A 484-nucleotide genomic window follows, 5' to 3' on the forward strand; every position below is an offset into this window, starting at 1 on the left:
TTACTTTATTTCTGTAGCACTGGTGACATCAATGCTAACCCAACGTGATGTATCACCAGACAGGCAGCTGCGGGGCAGAAAGATGCCATGCAGCTTGCCAACCAGGTGTTAAGACCCAGCTTTTTTTGCCAGCGGGAATGGAGCCAAATGCCAATTGGAGGTGGATCAACCCATGTTTGAAAAACCTGCTTTAAGGGAAAGAGGCTTAAGGGTCTTGTCCTATAAAAGTTGGTGTTTGCCTTCCCTTACAGAACTAGACTACTTCTGTTATGCAGAGCTAGTTTGCACCTTTGTACTTGCTTCTTGCAACAATTTCCATTTGCATGTGTTTTGTGTGTTAGCATGATTCATGTGCTTTCAGCTGGATTTGCATTGGCACTTTGCTGCCTTCTTTTGTCATGAACTCAGGACGTAGGACCAAATATTCAAGGCAAGAGAAACAGCGGGAAAATTTAAAGCATTGATTAAAACACACAGAAACGCG

This window comes from Cyprinodon variegatus, unplaced genomic scaffold (genome assembly GCF_000732505.1).
Source record: "Cyprinodon variegatus isolate N-32 unplaced genomic scaffold, C_variegatus-1.0 Scaffold2, whole genome shotgun sequence".
NCBI lineage: Eukaryota > Metazoa > Chordata > Actinopteri > Cyprinodontiformes > Cyprinodontidae > Cyprinodon > Cyprinodon variegatus.